The 24,104-nt window shown below is 37.3% G+C and overlaps 1 protein-coding gene across 9 annotated transcripts in view; it reads left to right on the plus strand.

Annotated features, from left to right (window-relative positions):
• RFX3 (regulatory factor X3) overlaps positions 1-24,104 on the plus strand; it is a 439,312-nt gene that overhangs the window by 171,099 nt on the left and 244,109 nt on the right. The window lies entirely within an intron of this gene.

Genomic DNA, 24,104 nt, shown 5'->3' on the forward strand with positions numbered 1-24,104 from the left:
GTGATTTTGACTAATAGGAGATGCTTGTACTTTGAAAATATTTATAGTATTTTGTTGAAAATATTTGTAATAAGGCTGTGGAACCTTTGACTGTTATCGTTTGGGATCTAACTTTTACTTAATGTTTTATATAGAAAAGCATTAAGTTGAGATGTTGCTTCGGAGTTTCCTTGTGTTATTTTATTATTAGAAAGTTTTATAATAGTAGTATATGAAATATACAAAATTAATCAACGGGGATCTCATTAGCTTATCTGGTATCTAAAGCAGTTTACATTTGGGAAGCCAATATATAGTGGAAAACTGTATACCAGGGGTGCCTGGGAGGCTCAGTGGGTTAAGCATCTGCCTTCAGCTCAGGTCATGATCCCAGGGTCCTGGGATCGAGTTCCGCAATGGGCTCTCTGCTCAGCGGGGAATCTGCTTCTCCCTCTGCCTGCTGCTCTCCCCCCGACCCCCCATGCACTCACTGGTGCTCTCTCTCTCTCTCACTTGTCTTGCTCTATCTCAAATAAATAAATAAAACTGTATACTAAAAATGTATATATTCTTAAAACTTCCTTATTTTGGAACTTTTAAAACTTATATTGAAGTAGAGAGAACAGTATAATGAACCCCCACGTGCCGAACACATATATTTAACAATTAATACCTTCTATTCTTACAGCTATATAATTTGAAATATTTGTTTATTGAAATAAACTTGAATCCTGCCTTATTCTGTGTTTCTCTGAAAAATGTAATGGTAAGAAAGACTCAGTGGAGGCTTGAAACAGTGCTTACATTCTGTTTCAGACAGAACAGTTGAGAGTGATTGACCTTCATCGGTCCTCATGTCGTTTCTTCTCAGAATAACATTTCTAAATCAGGAAGTTTGTTCTCAGTTATTTGCTTAATAATTCCAGGCTCTCCCACTGGAAATCTGACCTGTCATTATAAAGGGAGTGAGCACAAGGACAGCAGCTCGTGGTTGCAGGACACAGGAAGACCGCTGTGTGAGGTGCACCTCTCAGAGGTGGAATGGTGTTAATCTTCTGGACCCTCTTCTCGTAACCTGTGTGTAGGTAGATTTGGAGGAACTGTTAGAGGCATTTGTAAGTTGCTCAGGGAAGAGAACCAACTGCTAAGATATTCCCTTCAAAGTTAGCAGCTCCGTTATGGGACATAATGGAATATAAAGGAAGAGACATCCATTGGCGAGAGCTAATATACTGGTTAACTTAGGCCACCATTCAAAGCAGTTTAATGTCTTCTGATTCACTGCCTCAGGGAATGAGGAGGGTTCCTTAGTTTATTTGACTGAGGTCAGGTATGAGAGAAGCTTATTTTCTAATGCTAGAGTCTATAGCAAAAAAACAAAATCCATTATTCATGTTGGAAATTATTCTGTAATGAGCAGACTAATATGTATAACAAACAATGATTAATGGCATTTTAATAAACAACACAAAATGTAGACCTAAATCTCTTTATTTGAAAGCTGATGTTTTCGTTTTGTTTAAATTTAATTAAATGAATAAGGTATGAAGAAGTAAATTCATTACATTAAGTAAGGCCTGCATTTTTTTGGTTCTGTAACTGTAATTGCTAAACTTCTGTCTGATCCAAAAGGTTCCATAGAGGGGCACCGGCGTGGCTCAGTTGGTTAAGCATCCAACTCTTGATTTCTGCTCAGGTCATGGTGTCAAGGTTGTAAGATTGAGCCCCGCATTGGGCTCTGTGCTGGGTGTGGAGCCTGCTTAAGATTCCTTCTTTCCCTCTCCCTCTGCCCTCCCCCTCTTTTTCTTCCCTCTCTTAAAAGACAAAAGGTTCCATAGAAATGTATGTGACTTAATACAATATATTGGCAGTCTTTTAAAATATTTCTGCTCCAGGTGACTACTAGCCAGTCATAATGGTAACGTGATATAAAACATCCCAAGTGATGCACTAATTAAATGATCTTATCCCATAACTAAACTACCATTTCTTTTCTCAAAGGGTTATAGTTAATTCTTTCTGCCATTAAGAAACATCTTAAGTTATAGATTCTAATAACATTTAAATTATTAGATTCTCATATATTGAAGCTTTCCAAAAGTAGACAGAAGGTGTGATGTATACAAGAGAATGCAAATTACAAAGCTTAATCAGCCAGTGTTTGAACGAAACATAGACGTAACCCTGCAAAACTAATGATGGAGTACATGTTAATTTCACTCGTACTTACACAGATTTTATTATGAATTTAATGCAACATCAGTGTAAACATTATTTCTAATAACGTTTTCTGTGCTTTTTAGATACCTCAGAATCAAAGTATAATTTTATTTGGCTTTTTATTATTTTACATTCAATATAGTGTCAGTAAAAGCACTGGTAATTTTATTCTGGCATTTAAAAGTTTTTAAAAAAAATGTGACTACTCTATTTATGTCCTATGACGTAATTTAAAAATAAGCGATTTCTAACGTGAAAAATGTAATATTGGTCCACTTACTCTATATTGGAGTAACTCCCCAAGAGCAAACAACTTAATATTCTAATTTGGAAGAGCACCATGTACAGAAAAGCTTTATCCAAGAATTGTTATTTCAGAACTTGACCCTGTTAAGCTTTTGGGTCTGGAGCTGGAACCTCAAACCCCCTATGATAAGTGTCTTCCTCCTTCGGGCTCAACTTCAGCCTCTCTCCCTGTTTCTGCTGAACTTTCTCCTGCCTTATTCTTCTGCCCCTCTAGTATGTCTGGCTCTGCACAGCTGACCAAAGGGGGCATCCAGGGTGCTTAGGGGAGAGATTCAAGAGGTAAAAAAGTCTGTCACTAGAGCTACACACATGCTTCCAAATGGCACAAACATGTGGGATTCCAGTAGACATAATTAGGATGTTTTATTTTAGAATCAGAATTTTTAAGTTGGAACAGACTTTAGAGGTTATGTAGGCCGACCCCCCTCCCCACGCTCCACGTTTATTTTATCTTTTTGTAGGAAAAGCAAATTAAAGTTTTATCATCCTGTAAGGTTTGAATAAATATCTTAATTTTTTATTATTTCCAACTGTAAGTTTTGGCATACAGATCATTCTTTAGTTGCTTTGTTTTAGAATGACATAGAAATCAAATTTTAAAATATTTTTCAAATCATAAATAGGCTGTATATTAAGGGAAAATACCGTATTTGCTGGATTTTTAAAAACAGAATGTTATGTATGTTTGGATTTCTCCTTACTGGGTGTTAGTGATGTATGTCGTAATCAGTGTATTCGTGTAAATAATTCTCACACTGGGCTTGCGCCTCTACTTTTTTTGATGAGGGTAATGGTGGTACTAATCATTCTAAAGATCATTGTAAAAACCCGGCGAATTATTAATTTTAATAACTGAAACATTTGTTCCTGTAGGTCACTCATACAGAACAGAAGTAAAATGTTGGCAGCTGATGTCGGTGGTACAAGCTGAGACTTGCCCGGCTGGGCTTTAAAGGTGTTGCAGTGCTCAGTAAGAGAAGCAGCAGAATGAGAATGTGAAGGGACTGTCCTTTATTCCATAGCAACCAGAAGCGGCAGCAGCAGTCATGCTATTGTATGACTTCTTATTTCCTTAATCTGAATTTTTGGAAGGATATGTTGTTTACTGATTAATAGTAGGAGACTGGCAGGAATAAGTAATTACCAAGATTTTGTCTTATTTTATCGTGTGTGTGTGTGTGTGTGTGTGTGTGTGTGATGTAAGTAAATCTGTGAGCTCACACTTGAACGTAGTTTTGGTGTCCTATTTTGTGATAAAGATGCATAATCTGACTGCTAACCCAGTTAATCACTGAAACCATCCATCCAAGACAGACCAAGAAAATGACAAATAACTGAACTTTCTAGCAGCAACCTGATGCTCTTACCAGCCTCATTTGTGGTACCAAATCTGAAAGGATACATATATATAAAACAGGAGTAGGTTTCCTATAGGGGAAAACCATTTGTCATTTGCTCTTAACAAGGTAAGTCCCCATGGACAAACCTTTCTTGTAAAACTGTTCCCTTTGGATTTATCTTCACCTTCAATAAAAAGAGATATGATAAACAAAGGTATGATGAAATATTAGTTAGCTCTTGCATTTTTGCCTAAGAGTTCCTCATTCTTAGTCTTTATGATTTCTTTTTTTAAATGTAATGCTGCAGTTTCATCTGAGTTGAGAGACTCAGTACGATGCATTAAATTGAATTTGCTTTATATTAAATGAAGAAAAGGGCTTTTTTTGCGGGAGGTGGAGATCTAAATCATTTACTTTAGAGTGAACCAGATTCCTGATCTGCCAACGTACCTACTGGTTGGGAGGAAAACTACAAATATTTAGAGTGTAATTCAGATGAAAAGAGAGTGCTAGATTCTTGGAAGTCTTAACCTGAAACTTGAATGTAGAGATTCAGTTACTGTAGTACCTAAATACTAGGCTGCTGTGTTTGTTGGCTAGACAGAGGAGGAATCTAAAACATGGAATATATTCTTAATATTTTATGAATTTATAATCTGGATAAAATTTTTACTGGAAGTGGCTCTAAATATGGATTGATAGAATCCTCTACAAAGAAGGTGCTTGGGATGTTTTCAAGTAGCCCAGAGTTTTATGTTTCTTCGGGTCAGTATATTTTAGGGTTCCTCATTGCCTACAGTGCAAAATCATTTATTCACTGAGTGCCGTGAAGCCATGGTTGTGCCGTTAGGAAGCTTACGGTCCAGCGTACGTCCTCACACTCACACTCATACTCGCCGCTCCGCTCTGTAGCTTCTCTTTCCTGGCCCCGGCTGGTGTGTGGGTGTTGCGTAATTGGATAGGAGCAGGAACTTCAGAATGCGCAGTCCTAGGTTTGAATTTCAGCTCTGCTACTGATGCGTAGTTTCAGCTTAGGCAGATTACTCAAACTGTGTGAAATAGGGCTAATAAGATCCACCTTCGAAGATTGTTTTAAAGATTCCACCGTAGGACACAGGCACGCGGCACTGCGTCTGACACGTCCGTGCTCAGTACATGGCAGTTGCTGCTACCCCCCTACGGTCACCTGGATTCTGCCTGGTCATTTCTCTATAACTTAAGTCTCGTCCTTTATTCTGCTTAGAATAGGTTTCCCACCTGAGTTAAATTCATCTTTCCTAAATTAGAGTGGTTCCTAACTTGATGAGTTCACTTCGTCTTACCCTGCTACTGATTGGGAATTGTGATTTATATTTTATTATAAATAGTCGATCTTTCCAAATTGTAAGCTTCCTGAAGGCAGAAGACTACACGGTAGTTTCTTTAACTCAGCACAAAACCCAATGTCCTTTCCTAGTAGAAGTAATCAGTGAGTGATTATTAAACCTCAGATTATCTTCATCTCTAATCAAATTAGAGAAAACAGGCTTAACCATTTAATGATTTTGTCTAGCCCTGATTTTATAATGACCAGAGCAATGCATTTTTTTAAAATTCCAAGTGGATTTGTTTCCTATTTTTTAGAAATGGATTTAATGGCATAAATTAATGAATTTCGGATATTTCTACAAATGCAGCATCATCTTACAGTAGATTTCGGCTGACCTTCAGTCTCTTTTTCTTTTACCTTTTCAAAGTGTGTATATATGAATTTCATTCTTGTACGTTTGTGTGTGTGTGTGTATGAAATTTTAGACTTGCTTGGGATTTCCTTAGTGTCTGATAAAACCAATTTCTTAGTTTCAGAAGTTGGTGAGTGACTTTTAGGATCCAGTACCTTCTTCCTTTTTTCTGGTTGTGGCAGGACCTGGGAATTCCTAATGCTGCTTGTTATGGGAGAAACATGGTGGGGGGCATTATGAGAACTTTGTATTTTGGGGGGGCTACTTGGAATACCCCAAACCTCTTGAGTTTCACCTTTTGCTACCTAACTTCACTGTTCCTGTTGGGATGTCAAAAGTGCAGAATCAGGACTTGAGTTCCAAGCTCACCCCAAGGCAGCTGGTGGCATCAGAATGTTATTATTACAGTAGTTAGATCTATGGCTGTGTTTGTGATACTCCACTAAGGGTTGCTCTGTTGTAAGGTAGGGTTATTTGTTTGAATATCTACTACAGAGACTTTCCCCTGGAAAATCTTTGTTTTTATATGAACTGTCATTTACAAATCTATCCAGTCCTCTTTTTAATCTGTATACTTTAATTCATTACCATCTCGAGTTGATGAGTTTGGTGAATTTACTACCAGTTGTGAAGTCATCTCACCCTCTCTTTAGACTCAAGGGGTTCCCTTCAATTTCTGGAATCAGTTTAGGGGTGCAAGCTCAGTTTCACTTTTTGTATTCATCCATTTATTCATTGAGCAAATATTGGCACACGCAGTGCGGGCCGAGCAGTGGACCGCTGTGGAGGAAACAGCAGTGAGCACGCTCGCACTCACATCCCTGGCGATGAGGGAGAGGAGACGTAAATGAGTATCATAGTAGATGGTTGTAAATGCTGTGGAGAAAAAGCAAGGAAGAGGGGTAGTAAGGTAGGTGATGAGGGGATTGCAGTTTTAAATAGGAAGCTTGGGAAAACCTTACAGAGAACAAAATCTGACAGAAGTAGATTTTGTATATTTCTTCAAACATGGCTTTATACATTTATAATATTGACTGCCTTCTGTGTTAAAGAGTTGTTATTGCTTATATCTGTCTTTGTATAGGACTTTTCCTTCTGTGTTTCTCTTTTTTTTTGCCTTTTATTATTTTTATATGCCTTTCCCTGAACACGTAGCCTTTTTACTTCTGCATTCTTTTGAGGTATATTGACTAAAACTGTGGTTTTCTAGAAGGAAACAAGCAGATTAAGAGACTCTTTCAAAAACGACATTTAGTTTGGTTTAGTTTTTTACTTGAGGGGGAAGGGATGTTACGCTGCTTCCAAGTTTGGAGTCTTCTAAAACGCCTGTAACTATCACCAAAATACGTTCGTAAAGAATTGGAAAGAATCGACATGTGAACTATTAAAAGTAAAAAAATCGCAATTAATAGGCAACTAGAAATTAGAATTAGCCAGGTGGCTGGTTTTGTTGGTTATGCCCTCAGTTTGCCTGTGTGGCTCATTGAAACCGAAGGAAGAAACTGCATATGGGCGGCTCCTGTGCTCAGATGCTCTTCCGTGTCCCCGAGCTGGCGTGTCACTGCTCATATGGCATAGCTATCTGTCATTATTTAGTCATTTTTAATCATGGATTTATGAACTGAACTTACTTGCAAGATTTTGTATATGCATAAAGACATAAATGAGAGGTTATTTAGATAAATAAAAGTTACTAATGGAAGCAAGTTGTCTAGAATTCTGTTATTTTGACAAATAGATTGTCATGCTGATATTTTTAGAATGAGATTTTCAGTGTACTAATGTCAAAATCATATTTTCCATTTCAGTTCAGTGTCACAAATTCAGCATTATGTGCCTGTCATCCATTATGAAATGTACAGTTTGACAGTATTTGAGGCTATTGTACTGTATCGCAATACTTCACAGATGGTACAAAATATATAATATAATGTAATCTAATCTAATCTAAGGGTGTTTTTAACATATTCAATTTGAGGAAGTAGAAATTGCTGTGGAACCTTAAACAAAAATTATCTTTCTCTGTTTGAACTTACATGATTATAGATATAATATTTATTTCGAATCCTAGGTTCTGCCCTGAAAGGCTGGTTAAAATATTATACTTGCAGATATACCCAGGCATTCGAGTCTGAAGTGAGTCAGATGTGCCCACATTTTAGCAACCCGTAGGCCAGAGTTTGTTGAACTTGAGTGCCTGGTATTTCTACCATTAAAAATACAAATACATAAAAAATTAAAGAAGCTAAATTCAGTATCATCCCTTGTCTGTACCGCCACCATGTCTATGAAAAAATGTGTGAGCAAGCCTACTATCCCATCTATCTCCCCCCTCTTTTTTATTAAGGAAAAATCTAAATGTAGACAAACATAGAACAGAATTCGCATGTATCCACCACTCTGCTTTGCTAGTTAACGACTCGTGGTTAATCTTGCCTCAGCTATACCTCATTACTCCCCACCTACCTTGTTAGTATTTCCCTCACTTTTTACCTGTGGGGAGAGACGCCGAGCGGAAGGAGACTGAGGCTTAGCTCTCAGATTGTCAGTCTACTGCTCTGCTTTGCCACGTCCTGTCATCCTGCCTCGTGGACGGAGGGATGGATGAAAAGAGGAAAGGTTACTTTTCAAACAAGTATCATTTTAAAAATTCTGAATTGTGACATTTTATATTTCTGGTCTCAGATTTTGGGTTGGAATTAAATCTAAATCTTCCAAATTTAGCATAGACCCCACAAAGTTAGTTTGCTAGGGCTCTTTGAGAGCATAACATTTATCTCTTTATTAAGATAATTTAGTTTCTTTTTAGGTTTTCTAATGATTTTCTGTGTATTTGTTCCCCCCCCCCGCCCCAAACTGTGAAACATGTGTCTTTGAAGTTTTTGGAATTTATAATGTGATACAACTGAAACTGTCCCTCAGATTTATGGGACATACCTCAAGATACCTTGTTTTCGGTATCCTTAGTTATACATTTCAGAAATCACATGATCCAGTACTGTAACTTTTTTTCAGTTGGCCCAATACCTTTTTTCAAATTTTTAAATGTATAAAAGTGAGTAGTAGTAGGTAAAGAGTGAAAGTGGTTTTTAAGAAGTTTTAAAATATGTTTTTAACTGATACCACTCTTCTAATCAGGTGTTTATGTGACATTCCTTTTATACACTTTAATATTAAAAAAAACTTCTTCCTTTTGACTTTGGCTAAAGAAATTATAGAAATATGAAAAAATGCATTTTGGGAAATATTCTGTCAGCAGGAAGGAGCAATAATGTTACATTTATGGCTGTCATTATGATTTCTTTTTGTAATTGGTAAGATATGGTACTGAAAAGAATAACCTATAATCATTGGTTATCTACCCTAATTATGTGGTTTATCAAAGAACCTACAATTCTTGACAAAAAGTTTATGAAATTTAAAATTCGGAATTCAATAAATATTCAACATTTATGGAGGATCTTTGGATTTTTTTTTTTTCTTTTGGAAGGTGGTGGGTGTGGGGAAATCAAATGTGATAGGGTGTTGCAAATCGTAGAAAACTGGTCTGTGCAAAAAAGAGGCTTGATTCCATGGATGGATACATTATTCTCTAGAGTTACATACTCCTGTGGTTTCTCTTAAGTATGCCACGCTTTATAATTATTACAGCTTTGTGAATTTAAAGACATAAAATACCAATAAATACCGGAAGGCTCTTTCCAATTACACTTCCGTGATGGGACATCCATTCTCATTTTTAAAATTTTTATTCTCTATTTTGCCCCATTGCCTTTTAGTTAATAGTGCCTGACAGGATTCTGAGTATTAAGGTAGGCAGTTGAGAACTTTGATTCTTTCAGAACAGATTCTTCTAGGATGATTTAACTACGCTTGTCTAGCAGCTGACCAAGTAGTAAATCGCTGCTTTAAAAATGCGCACGTTTGCCCAACACAGACCCTGTGAACGATATAACTCATAAGTAGGATGCGGCTGTCATAGCTTTATTAACTACTGTGTGTGTGTGTACGTGTGGTGTGTGTGTTTTCATGTTTTGTTCTTGTTTGAGAAAATCATTTTTATTACTTTTAATAAGGTTTTCATATGTTAGGTCCTGCAGCTTTAGAATTAAGTTAAATTTTTATCCCAAATGAGAATTGGAAAGTATTCAAATGACTTCATTGTAAAACTGAGTCTTCAAGTTAACTAATCAGTTGGTTTTTTACATCATAAATGTTACTGATATCACTGCATTTAAGAACCTTTCCTGAGTTGTTGCATTCACTCCTTCTTACAAAATAAGGATCAAGGAAAATAACATTATTGGATATAAAATTCTCACGTTTGGCTTTTCTTTTTTCCACATCTGTGAAATGAGTCCCTGTTTCTTTATGCAAATTTTCTTTCAGTTATCTCTAACACATTCTTGTCTCTGTCATCCTTTCTGTCCCTTTGCTCCCATTTGCTCTGTTCTGCTCTGCTTGGCTTTACTTAGAGGCTGTTTCAGTGCCCAGCCTTGTTAGCCAACCCTTTCTCTTCCTGCCTCAGTCTGTTCCTCGGTCAGATGCTGCCTTTCCACCTCTTGGCTGAGTCCGCCCTCCTTTATTATTGGATTCTTTGTCTTTCTTTTTTGGATAGTTGTTCTGCATTCCTCTGTTTGTTGTTTCTTGGTACTTTAGAAAAAGCAGTTAAATTCCTTTACTCTGCTGCCTATGGTGTGTAACTAGAAGAAATAGAAACAGCTATTGAAGGACAGGTGGCTCTTTACAAAAGAATATAGTAGCGCAGTTGACAGATTATTTTAAAAAGTGCTCCCAGTTCAGAGTGGTTAGATAAAGGGGCTAAATATTGCGATGGATATAGAGAATATGTTGCCTGGCTGTCTTTAAAAAAAATTTTTATTTTTAACTTGCAAAAGTGTTAGTATAGCCAAAATATCCTTAGACAGTTCTGGACAAATTTTCATAGTTAAGGTGATTATTGTAGAATCATACTTTATTCTCATTTATCTTTATGGTCTTTGGTATTTTATGGTAAACCCACTTCATCTGTTTTTGTCTTCAAATATTTTATGGAAAAGGCCTATCAAATATAAGTAAATGAAAGTCAATACAGTGTTTTCTTTTGAAGTGCAGAGAAACCCTCTCTTATCCTCTGCCCACTTTTCTAATTCTTTTTCACATAATTTGGTCGCAGTATTTTATTGATAGACTCTGCTATCTTTTTTCTTCTCATTTATATTCAAGTAATGCCATCTAATTGTAGTGAATTTCTGTGAAAAACTTCTTGTTAATCTTTAAAGTTTTAGAATATGCATATGATAGGGTAGAATAGATTTGGAATTAATATAAAATCATTACTGACCAAAAGGGGTGAAAAGAAAAACAAAAAAATTATGTTTTTATAATAAAATGAAATTTGGAATTCCTTCTGTTTCTCAATTTTTTTTTTTCTGTTGTTGTTTTTGGTTTTTTTTTTTTGTGGCCCAGAGATGTGGGAAGAATGCTATTTAGTTTTGCTGACTTAGGTACTTCTGGATTGCTAGTTTTAATTTATTTCCCTATTATTGGAGTTTATATAAATCTGACACACACATGCATATACATATACATAAATACATACGTGTGTGTATATATGTATTATATATTACATATATATATATATATATATATATTTTATATCAAAGTTGAAGGTACTTAGTACTGCTTTTTTTCCTCCTCCCCTGAAACTTTCTCCATACATATATGTCCATTATAACCTTTTAGGGGACTATATGGAAATAAAAACTTGGGGATGGTAGGTGGTATAATTGAAATGTAGATCATAATCTGTTCTTTGTTTGTTTTACCAAATTAGTTAGGGATTCTGAGGATACATTTTGAATATTTGTGTATGTTTAGCATTTTGTTCCTTTGTTAGAAATCTCTCAGTGTGACTTGTTTTTAATAGGATGTGTCTTGAATTGTGGGCCAATCACTCTTGAAAAGTATTAAGCCCTTTAAGCACACTGGTCAGACTCCTAGAGGGAAGCCTACAGGTTTATTAGCACTCCTTAGCCTGAAAGCACAGCATACCCTTCTATGTTGCACAGCAACGGACTCCTAGCAACCATAATAGATTGAATTTCTAAGAGTGACCAGGCCGGATGTAATAATAAAGCAAGAGGTACAAACAGTTGTCATGGTTTTCTTTTCACAGTTAGCTAGTTTGATTTGGGGGAGCTTACCCTTTCAAAAATGGGCAAACTTCATATAAAACAACTACTGTTTGTGCAGAGGACTTCTGATATTAAAATAGCAATAATAGTACCAAATTCAAAACGATATTGGTTACAGAAAATAGTATGCTCAAAAAGGTAAAAGGATTACCATATGAAGAAGTTTTCAGGGAATTTTTTTTTTTAAAGACTTTTTAATCATAAACTTAAAATTGAACTCTGGTAAAATAGTTACAGTGAATGTGCTTTTTAAAAATAAGAAATCATCTTTGTGTTTTCCCTCTTTGTAATCTGCTCCTTTAATTTTGCAGCAGCTCCTTGCAGTTCGGTGTTTGCAGCTTACGTGCATGTGCATATAAAACTGGTACTCGTTTTTATTTCTTTTAAAAATTTATTTTAAAGAACAGGCTATTTGCCCTATCTATAAACAATGTTTGAAATTGTGAGCTAATAACTGATGGAGCAGAGGATTTATTGAAGAAGAATAAAGTAGTAAAATGTACAATCCTCCACAGTGAGAGTGAAAGTGTCTGTGATATTCCTGAAGGTGTCATATTGTGCTATAACTTTGTCAACATTTCTCCCGTGTATTCTTTAGTATGTGTTTGCTTATGTAGCCATGAAAAAGAGATTAATTCAGATGCATTCATAACCTGAAACAGGATGCCTCCATCAAAAGAAACAGATCCTCATATAGCTGCTGGAGTTGGGAGTGGAGCTACAGCCTTTGACAGCAATACGCTGTAAATATACACACATGCTAATACCCTTGATTTGTTCATCTTTTGTGTCAGCATTTGGAAAAGATTGTTAAAGTGGCAGTTATAGTAAAGACTGGCAATTACAGTAAAGAGCAGAAATTAGGTATTTGTGACCTATTATATTTCATTAAAAGACTTCCTTATTAAAATGGCACCGCTTGCTCTGATTACTTGACAGCTGCCCTAAACAGATTAGAAAATACACAGCTTCAGCTAAAGGTAAAATCAACCTCTTAAGCAAGCACATGGCATAGAAGAAGTAAACATTATACAAACTATTTTTTTTAAACAATAAATTTGCTTTAGGTAGAGATGTTTATCAGTGATTGAGTGGTATGCTCTTTTGCATTTCTATAATAATAGTTTACCAGCAGTGGCCTTTTCCCATTAAGATATTTTAATACCCCCACCTAATATTGTACTGGCTTCCTACTAGAGGATCTTATCATGAAGCATCATAGATCCCGGGTATCAGCCTGGCATCACCACAGCGCCTTGTTTCTGCTAACCGATGAATTGTTATTCCGATCCAATGCAAATACTACCTTAACCAGGCAGAACGCAAACTTTTTGGGAGTTTTAGCAACTAGATTATTGATTTCTGAAATATTTTTAATATCCTCTATCCCTTAATAAGACAATAGGGCCACAGTGAGTTTAACACTTGAATTTAGGCATCCCTTTCACAAGATTGAGTTGTTTGCTTTTCCAGAGAAAACAATTGTCATCGTGGCTGTTGTTACCTTCAGTCGTATTTCTGAAGTTTTACAGCTGCTTGGCCTTGTTCTGTTTGTATTTTGCAGAGAGACTGTAGCACTTTGTGGAACCATCCTGTCAATGATTCTGAATTCCAGTTTAGCAGTTAAGTAGCCTGACCTGCTACACATTCTAAGCGTTCGTGACTTTGTCCCTGTCTTCTACCTTGTGAAGCCTGGACATGCACTGCGGTTCAGTCTGTGAGTGTGAGTTCACAGCTCACTCTTAAACACACAACACAGGTTCAGTACAAAGCAGATTTGTGGGAAGATTACCTCCCTCGGCTAATCTTGAATATAGATGTTTGTCAGGACTGTCACAATATTAGCAGAAGGCTGTTGTAGTACTTGCTTGGAACTAGAAAATTCCCACAAAGACCCAAACTATGCTATGTGAGGCAATCATCTGCTTAGTCCATGTACACAAATACCCATGACTACTTAGGTCTTTACCTTAAAAAATGTAAACACCTGAAGCATGTTGCCTGTGGACTGTGAGCTTGCAAAATTGTCAGGAAAGGGTGTGCGTCCTAGTCTGTTGAGTAGAAGAGACCTGAGTTCAAGTTCCAGTTTTGTCATTTGATAGCTAATTATCCTTGAACTTACTCCTTAACTACTTCGATCTCCTTTTTTTAATGTAAATATGGGGATATTATCTGTTTCAATTGGGTTGTAATGAAAAAGTGAAAGCTAAAACGAGATAAGTGTGTCTGGAGAAGTTAGCATGACAGTCTAGAATTAGCACTCAGACTGTGGTAGCTGGTATTGTCATTAGCTTAGCTCACTCTTTGTGGTAGGGTGTGAGGAAGGTTTTGCAGAAGAAGGTGGCTGCTGAAAATAGTAACATGGAACTGGATATAATTAGAAACAAAATTGTTTTCGAAGAGATATTATGCTCGATATATTTTGTGGAGTCATCATCAGTATGGGTCAGTGGGTAGGAATGTTTTAGGCTTTTATGAAGTGACCCCTCTTCACCGAATCGAATCTTGGGGTGGGATCCTTAAAGATTGCAAGAGCAATAAATGATAGGAACAGCACGCCCTGGCAGATGAGATAACTTATTCCCTGCACAAAGGGTAGAATTTAAAGACTAGAGCAAATTCATTTATTTTTGTGCGTATGTACAGTAAGCCTTACAGCATTTAAACATTTAGCCTCTCTTCAAATTCTTCTTCCATATAAAGAACTGTAAGAGTAGAAGTGAGTAAAGTGCCCAGTCTTGTGTTAACACTACCTCGTCGATACAGGAGGACTGAAAATGAGTATCAGTAGTTTCTGCTAAGCAGTAAGACAACAGTGGAGTCACATAAAAACCTGATTACCTTTGCTACTTTGTGGTCTACCCCTAAAAAAGGTTCAGCATGCTCACCATTGATTGATGAAATAGAGTTTACATTTTAATGTATTCTGTTGTTGCTAAAGAGACCATAAGGCACTTAATTTAATGAGAAGATAATATTTTCAAAAGAATAGAAGTGGTTTGAAATATAATGGTTTGAAGTAGCTAGGGGAATTAAACTGGTTTAGGCAATGGCTATCCTATTTCAATTCTTTGAAGAAGGTAATTTCAGCCCAAGCTTAAGGAGAGGAGGAGGTACAGAACGTGCTTAATGCTTAATGTTGCCTTGATATTTTAAGAGGGAGAATACCAGGCTACAGTGATACTCAGAGCCAGGGAAAAATAGCACTTAATGTCACGCAGATACGGTCTTTCAGATAAAACCGCTAGCTGGTACCAGTAGTTCCGCTAATTTTAAATCAATGAATTTCCCCCCCGAGTATGATTTATGTGCTTACATTGTTAAGCTGTTTAATGATATCAGTTTTGAAGAATTAAATATTGCCAAAAACATTAAGTTGGGAAGTTTTAAATTTCAGAATCAAACGAAGTAGAATTCTGTGCTGATAGAAGCCATTGTTTGACATCAGTGAATGTGTAACTCTGACTTATCGTCTTGTGCAAAAGGTACAATTGTCCACTTGTAAAGATGCAGAACATAATTGTACCTTTTATGTTTAATTGAATATTATGTCCAGCTCAGTGAAAATTCATGCATTAGCTTCATAAATATTCTCTCTGCATAGAATTTTTTCTCCTACAAATGAAGTTTTCAGTTGGTCTTTTTCATGTTGTCTTTTCCTTCCTTGATATTCTTACCACTTTGAGTTGTTGAATGGAGGAGCTGTGGTACTTGTACATATATATTTACATGTATATACGTGTGTATGCAAATACATACACACATGCATATGAAATCGTATACACTTGCTTTTCAGTGCAGTCTGAAGTTAGAATTATTCATATTGAGGTAATTGCTAGGTGAGAAAAACCAAATAAACTCACTATTAGTAAGGTCTTTTCACACTAAAGTGTTTTATGCAAACTGGTGGCTGTACATGAATGCTGCTCAGAGTGTGAATGGAGCATACCTAGGGTCACCAGCCCCAGGAGGTCCTTCCTTTAAAAACTGAATGTCTATGTGAGACTGCATTTTCTTAATATATTCAACCAAAACAGCACATTGAGTGTGGAAATCGATGGGAGAAGCCAGTTGTCTTTTATGAAAGCAAGACATTCAAAGAAGTTTGTAAAAATGTAAACCAATGTCGCTCTTCTCATTAAATCTTTTTTTCTTTTGGAAAATTTAGATAATACTTCATAAAAATAAGTTTATGTTAAGATGTAATGGTTTTATTGTAGTTTTAAAATTAATAAACAGTTATTACCTTTCCCCATTTTGCTTTCTAATACGATGACTGGGAAGACATAACTAGTGACAGACTGAAGCTGATTAGTACCAGCTCGAGAGAGTCAGTGTTGCTCATCTCTTAACACCACATTCAGATGTCACATTGCTAGCTTGAGACTGGCCATCTTGGGTGTATTTACCTATGGAAATGAGCGGAAACTACAAATCTGGCTTTTTTAAGGGGGTGGAAGGAGAGCTGACAAACATTTACCAGTGCCCAACTAGACATGATACACAGAAACCAAAGTTCTTTGGTGTTCTCAAAAAATTTAAGATCTAAGTGGATTCCAGGACCAAAAATTCTGCTTATCATGAAAGAGCTGCTGCCAATTACTTTACGATGCAAACTAAACACCAAAGCCCATGCTGATATATGATCAAAGCAGATTTTCAGCCAGGAGCTCTGTCTCTTGAGGCATTTGACCAGTCTCTCCTATGCTGCCTTCCAACAAGATTAACTCCACGAAGAGATCTGAAGTCAAACGCTATAGCCCATCCTTTGCGGTCCCCCTCCCCCCCCAATGTTGAGCACACAGTTTAGTTACTTGCTGATTGGTGGAGACCATCAGTACTTTGGGGGTTCACAGAAACTGGTCTAGAGTAATTTTAGAGAATGTTCAGGAAGGAGGGAAGACATGAGGTGGATCTTGCAGGTGTATTGGAAGTTAAGTGTGTGCTACAGGTGGAGGCAGGTATGATTGTGGTGTGAAGCGTTTCTTGGGAAATAATGAAGCAGATGGAGTGGAAAGGAAAATCAGGCTAAAAATTTGGAACTTAACTGGATAGATCATAACCGACCAGTGTTTATTTTTAAAGTGGATCAATGTGAAGGTGAAAATGGTGCTTTAGTGAGATGAATCTGGCAGATCCGTGTAGATGAGCAGGGAGTGGGTCTAAAAGCTAGGTAAACTTCTCATAATCATTAAAAGGAGGTTCAAGGTGAAGAACCTGGGCTTCTAATTCAGAAAGACCTTGGTTAGAATTCTTCCGCCATCACCGTTTTACTTTAAATTCATGGATAAGATGTAGGTAACTAGCCGGGGCGGGGGTGGGGGGGGTAGGGGGTGGCGTGGGAGGTGGGACTGTAAGTAACACAAAGGTCATGCAAGAGTTTGGTATAGATTAGATGCCCCTGCAATGCTAGGACCTTCAGTGAGAGATGTTATTAATGCTCCTTTTACTACTACTCCTTCTGCACTATGTTATAATAATCATCATTTGATAGGTTATAATGAAGATTGGAGCTGGGGAACTTTCAGTGGAAATAGGATGTGGAAACCTGTCCCATTCCTAACACTTATGGGTATAAGAATACAGATGCAAGCTCACTCATTGTATTTCTACATCCTTAAATGCTGCAGCTCAGCTAACCATTAGGTAAAATATGCCCTCGCCTCCTAATTTGACCAATATGACTTTATAAGGAGACGGATGACCTTTTTGAATACTCAGATTTTTTAGGAGTTCTGTTCTAGAATATAGTGGCAAGGAGAGAACTGGCCTTTTGTCACCTTGTCCCTGTCCCGCAGTCTGCCTCTTTCCCCCCATATCCCAGGCTCTTTGTTCTCATGTCCTCATGCCCTACTCCTTGCAGGCTCTCTCTTGACCACTTCTTGGGCTGGAGGTGGGTATGCCTGCATCTCCATCTGCCCTGGGGATGACCGTCCAGGGCTCTGCAAGGGAATTCAAGTCCTGGGAACTTGCCGAGGTAGAGCCCGGAGGTGTCAGAAAGCATGGCCCTGGGCTGAGCAGATTTCTCATTTTATGGGGAATGATCTGGCCAGAGGTAAAAGTGCAAGGCCCGGGGCAGTGGCCCCTTCTGCCTGGGTCTCAGGGTAGTGCTGGGCTGGATTCCCTGATGTGAATAACAGATGAGCAGGACGTGTTTACTAATTAGTTGTGGGGTATGAGGAAAGGAGAGTGAGAAAGGTATAAGATCGCTGGGTTGCAGGAGAGGTGTAAAGGCACTGAGAAAGTTCGGAGGGTCTGTGGGAGCAGGTGAGATGGGGCCTGAGTGCAGAGTAACTAGCTCACCGTCGTTCCCGGCAGCACGTAATCAGCCTCTCGCTTGTCACCAAGTACATGGTAGCGACTCAGTAAATGTTGAAGGTCAAGATGAAGACACTTGAATAGCTGTGCCAGAGATGTGAGGAGAAAGATGTTACAGAATGTAAAAGAAATAAGGAAAATAAGTTCTTGTGGGGCCAGTGTTAGAGCTTCGAGGGAGGAAGCATCTTGCTGTGATTGGCATGGTTGTGTGTTGGGATTATGTGCATTTAATATTTGTATGGCTGGGACCTAGAATAGTTGCAGTTCTTTCTTAAATGAATAATTGAATAATAATATATGAGAACAGGCTTTAAGAAATGAATTGGATTTTAAGTTTAAAATGATTAGTGGAGGGCATCTGGGTGGCTCAGTGGGTAAAGTGTCTGCCTTCGGCTCAGATCACGATCTTGGGGTCCTGGGATCAAGCCCTGCATCAGGCTCCCTGCTCAGTGGGGAGTCTGCTTCTCCCTCTCTCTCTGCTCCTGTCCCTGCTCATGATCTCTCTCAAATAAATAAATAAAATCTGAAAAAAATAATGACCAGTGGCAAACACAAATTTGCATCATCAGTGAACTGTGACAGTGTCTGAGGAAGTTGTGATCATTCAAGAAAGGAGGAGATTCTGATCGCTTATGTCCCTATCAGATGAGGGGTGAAAGGTGTTCAAAGAGGACATTCTGCTTCTCACCTGTTTGGAGAGGAGTAGAGGACACAGATGGCGTAGATGAGCTTGAATTTTCTAACTTGGTATTCACTTAACAAGTTACGTGTCAGGGAGGGTCTTTGGAGGAAAAAAAAATTATAGGAGCCAGTAGAGTTATCTTACTTAGAAACATCTGATTGTAGATACATAAAACTCAGTTCTTGTGTTCTGTTTAGTCACTTAGTTTATAATAACTGTGTATAATACATCATGTCAGAAAATATCCTGTGTTTCATAATGACAATAAAGTAACAGGAAAATCTGATAATAGGGTTAAAATTGCCAAGTTCTTTTTGAGAACTCTGGTGTGTTAATTAGTGCGGATTATTGCACTTTTGCTGTATCTGACTCGTAATCGACTAAATACACAGCAAACACCTGTGATTATTTTCGTGATCCTTGTCTTGTTCAAGTAACCCCAAATATGTGTATTTAGACTGTTGCCTATTCATATATACTCAGCTGTGCCTGTTTTCTGTGTTATTTTTCTAAGTTTAATGGACCAACATAAAAATTTATGGCGACTGTCACTTAATGTCATCTTTACCCTTAACGAAAAAAAAGAAAACAAACAAAACTACATCATGCCAGGCAGCTATGATGCTGTTTATGGTTGACTAAGTGATCAGATATACTCTTTACTAAATTGATCTCAGATACCATGGGTCAGATTTAGGGCAAAAAAGGTATGAACATAGATAATAAGCAAACACACTTAAGTACATGTTTGTATTTCAGTGTTACCCTAAAGTTACTTTATTAGCAAATAAAAATCATTGGTTTAAAAGTAATCTGGCCTGTTCTCCCCTGAGCCAAAGATTTCTTTTTAAAATTTTCATAAAACTGAATAATATGTATTCTTATTAATTTCTTCTGCTTTGGGACCTGTTTATGCATTGTTTTTGCTTGTTTTTTTTTTAAAAGACACAAATCTTAATTATTTTTAAGGAACGAGCAGAGGTATGTCAGCTGCTAATCCATTCTTGCTTTTGCTTCACTCCGTACAATAAGTTAGCAAGCTGGTTCTCAAACTGTTTGGTCTCTTGTCTTCACAATTTAGAAGTACAGATTCTTTCCAAGAATCCTTCTCTCCATTATTTCCCCTCACTTACATTTTTCCTGATTATTAGAGTCATGTGTTTATTCTTTATAAAATAAAAATTCTCTCTCCTTCCCTGTCTAGTCAAAACAATTTCTTTTTTTTTGGCTCAGTAGGAAACTTAAAAATATAAATTAACAGTCATGCAAAGAAATATTTAAAAAATAATCTGTTATATGGCAGTTAATATTTTTCCACAAGTTCAATAATTTGAAGTAATTACATAACTTGTAGATAGCAAATAATTTATTTTTAATGGTAACCTAATTCTCTTTGCTTTTAATATTTTAGGCCACTTGGTCATTCTGGCATTTTATGGTAGAGAATACATTGAGTTTGGCTCATGGAAAGAATATGAGGTAATTGATCACATGTTCTCTATAAATGATGAACTACAGGTACACAAAGCAGAATATTTTAATGTGTCTAATATGGGGTCTCATGTCCAAATCTTCTTAAGAGTGGTTTTTATATATAAGATCTTGGGATAGGTTTTTCATCTCTTGGTGGTTGGCAATGGTTCATATGGTGAGGAACTTTATTTTCCTTCCCTGCTTGTATATGCTTAAGACAAAACACTATTAAACTGTTCTTCACATTTATTTTATTTTATGTATTTATTTTTTTAGTGAGCTCTATGCCCAACATGGGGCTTGAACTCACAACCCCGAGATCAAGAGTAGCACGCTCTACCAACTGGGTCAGCCGGGTGCCCTTGGTTACAGGTATTTTTAAATGCTTCGGATAGCGTAGCTTTCTATGGAAACCCCGCAACAGAACCCCTCCAGGTGCCTGCCTCCCCGGCCTGCCCCGAGTAGAATTAAAGGCACGCTGCATTGAAAATGGTGCAGTAACACACAGAGTTTATAGGGAAATAGTAAGACAGAACATCGAAGCTCCGGCCATGTGAAATTCTAGTGCTGCTCGGGGTGGTTTTCTGAGAGCACAAATATGAGACTGTTAAGTTAGTCTTTTCCCACCCCTTTGTTACTCACGCGGCACCCTGCACGCTGTCTGGGTTTGGCTTTCGAACATGACCGTCATCTGCAGTGCAACTAAATGCCATGTGCATTTCCATGGTTGTTCCACAGATTCCCAAACATCAAGCCTGTATCAGAGTAAACTCAAATTAGAGGTAGTAAAATATAGCAGCTATTCTTATGCAATCCAGCCCATGACATGGTAGTGTGTGGATCAGGGGATGTGGGCTAACATGCTGCTGATGTCATAATTCTCCTACTCAATAATGGGTGGGTTTTGTAGGAAGGCACAGCAGTTTGGTGTGTGAACTCCTGCTTCTGCTACAACAGTACTTTAAAGAGAGGCCTTCCATTGGCGTTCAGAAAGGTGAAAAGAGCAGGGTTGGGGTCAGGTGAGTGGTAGGGGCGGGCATCAGAGGGCTAGCATAGAGTCTGAGTACGTGTGAGCTGTTCATCATCGTTGGTCTTTGAGATTATATTTGCACCTACATTACTTCCTTAGATTTCCACATAGTCAAAATGCGATTGCCAGCCCATTCAAGATGATAAAACATTGCTATTTTAATATTTCTTCAATCTTCGGCTTCTGTGGGAAGATAATCACACAATCTCCTGGGTAAGAGACTTAAGCAAGATTTAAGAGAAATAAGCTGGAGCTCTATCCTTCCTCTTAGTCCTATGGTTTGACAAAAGTTTTCCACAGGCTGCACCAGAAATTCTCCTATGCATTTTCCAATATTTTGTTATGGATATAAGTTTGCAAGAAAGATACATTGAATAATTTTGTGTCTGAAGGCCTTCGTAACATGATTTATAACAAAAAATTGTGCATTTATATACAGGAGGTATAATTGAAGAGCTATTATAAGCTTTACCACGGTGTTTTAAAGAGAATACCTACTTTCTCAAATAGTATCTCTAGGGAAGTCTTACAACTCTGTCATAAATCTCAAGCTGTTTGAGTCGTCTGTATTAAACAAGTGAATGATATTCTTTTTCCTTATTACTCAATTTTCATGATTGAGGACATCTGATATGGACATTGATATCATACCTAATAATTGTGAGAGCTAGTATGGGCCTGGAGAAAATAGTTTTTTGTATACTTCTACTAAAAGTGCTTACAAATAAGGTTTATTTAAAATAGCCCATAGGACATTTAAAATAACCAATACATGTATTGGTGGAGTCCTTCCCTTGAAAGTAGGGGGAGATGAACTTACCTTGAGTTATCCTGAGAAGCAGTGGAGAACAATTCTGTATGTGTCTGTTCTTACCACTTTTTTCCTTTTAATCCAATTTCTGGACCTTCTTTCACTTTGGTAGCACTGGATGTCTTTGTTGTATGTGAAATAAGGAAGTTGCCTTGGGAAGGGGGTGTGGTAGGGAAGGAAAAATGTTTGTTTTTACATAGAACACAGCATATAAAACAGTGATTATAATATACTTCACATTTACAGTGTAGATCACACCTGACAAGCTTGTTTTGTGTGTTTTGCATCTTATTTAGCTTTTCTCAGCTGGTCAGTCATATGGCGTAGGGGTTGTCTCCACGTTATGGGTAGGGAAACTAGGACTGAGAGAGATTAAGAAACCCCTTTGAAGCTCGGAGCTAGTAGATGGACGATCTAGCGTGTGGACCCAGGTCTTGTGACTCTTCCTCTAGGATTCTTATCCACTGTACTGGTAGTTTTCAAATTATATTTTCCAATCAGAAAAGTTTTTCAGGAGCCACCCTTGGGGATGTTGGTGGCCTGAAGAGCAGGTTCATTTGAATATAGGGCCTCAGAGCCACTGGTCTGTCCTGCTTCCCTTTATGCATGGACTGTATTAGACTAGCAAACTCTGCGTCTTGTTCTTACGTTCTGCTGGAAGCTGTGATGAAGGTTGTATACCTTTTCCTGCTGGCGTTGTGAGTGTAGAAACACGAACTAGACTCTTGGCATTTTCCTTGACTTCTGTTGTTTTTCCACCAATATTTACTGAATTAACACAGTATTCAGGATTCAGTTTTTACCAGGGCCAATGACGATCGGTCTTAAAATAGTATAGTTTTAAAAATACGAAAATTTATAAAAACTAAAATATGAACTGTCCATATTAAATATGTCCTATCTTGGTCAAAAAGTGACAGTAATAAGCAATATCATTTTTTATACAATTTAAAATATTGAATGTATTGCATGATCCCAAGTCTGGTAATTAAGTACATTTGTTCTTAAAAGTGATTTCGTAAGCTCTTTGTGTGTATAGAGTCTTGAAAATTCTAGGGTGGAGTAGTATTTATAGTGGTAGTAATGTTAATAGTGTCAAAACGTGGTTCCTTCATCATATAGAATTCTAGAGTCTTCGATGATAATAATAGATTCCAAAGTATGTTTTCACCTTACTCAAGTATGCATTTAAGGCTTTATTGTATGGTAACAATCTATGAGATTACTTATCTGCAGATTGAAGATAAATCCCCTCAATGGTCCAGCCTAAACGTCATGAAATTTAATAATGGTTAAAAGTTAATCAACAAATTCAAGATGAGAGTAATTGTCTGGACTCAAATCATAGCATTCTACAAATTGAATATGGGTCAGCAGTTTTGTACTTTCAAAAATGAGCATGACTCTGGAGTATTCTTTTTCTTAAAGTTAGGTTATTGAGCTCTTAGTTTAGAGTGCTAAACTGAACACTTTAAACTAATAATGTTCAATATTTTCTCCATAGCTCATTATGGACACAGAACAATTGGAGAGGCACTGGAAAGGGCAGCAAAATGGGCATTGACGAGTTAGGAACGACTCAAGTCATGGAAGTTACGTGTGTAGTTTAGGGAAAGAAGGGGGAGAAAGACCTTGACATCTATTTTCAAATTTATTTGTACTGTCTTTTTTTTTTTTTTTGCTACAAACTTGCAGCTAAAAATAATAAAGCAGCAAAATGACTGGTATGTTAGAGAGAGCCTTAAGTTATCTCCTTGAAAGTCAGACCTAAGTAGGATAAGCTTAAGTTATGGAAGGGTCGATTTTGATTTGTCATAAGGAAGACACTCCCTAAAAGGTCATTAAGCTCTGAAGTGACAATAGAGGGACATTTGGGAGGTCACAGCCCGTAAAAATCCTTACAACCAGAATGGTTAGTTATTCAACTAAATACATATTTTTGCCTTAAAATCTCTGAAGGTTCTTTGAGTATAATTGTGCTGCTTATTGGAAACACAATGCAGTATGTATGTAAATATGCTGTTAAG

This window comes from Ursus americanus, chromosome 34, assembly GCF_024610735.1.
Source record: "Ursus americanus isolate L20-20 chromosome 34, mUrsAme1.1.p, whole genome shotgun sequence".
NCBI lineage: Eukaryota > Metazoa > Chordata > Mammalia > Carnivora > Ursidae > Ursus > Ursus americanus.